This window comes from Mustela putorius, unplaced genomic scaffold, assembly GCF_011764305.1.
Source record: "Mustela putorius furo isolate JIRA1106 unplaced genomic scaffold, ASM1176430v1.1 tig00003987_pilon_pilon_pilon, whole genome shotgun sequence".
Taxonomy (NCBI): Eukaryota; Metazoa; Chordata; class Mammalia; order Carnivora; family Mustelidae; genus Mustela; species Mustela putorius.
The window spans coordinates 13,496,674-13,496,902 of NW_025422126.1; positions in this window are offsets into that span (position 1 = coordinate 13,496,674).

Sequence of the window (229 nt, forward strand, 5' to 3'; positions counted from 1 at the left end):
GTATGACTCAATAACACACGATGGAAACTGATGAAATGTGAAACAGACTTATTTCCATAAAAGCTGAGTAGCATTTTTTTTTTTTTTTGAAAGCTTCAGTAGAAGTGAGGAGTTTATACAAAGCGCCGTCAAAGGTGTAGCACAGGTGACTGGACCTCGTGGAATGGAAGATGCACAGGCCATCTCTGCTTACATCTCCCCGCCCTGGTCCACCTTTGCCTCCTGCCTA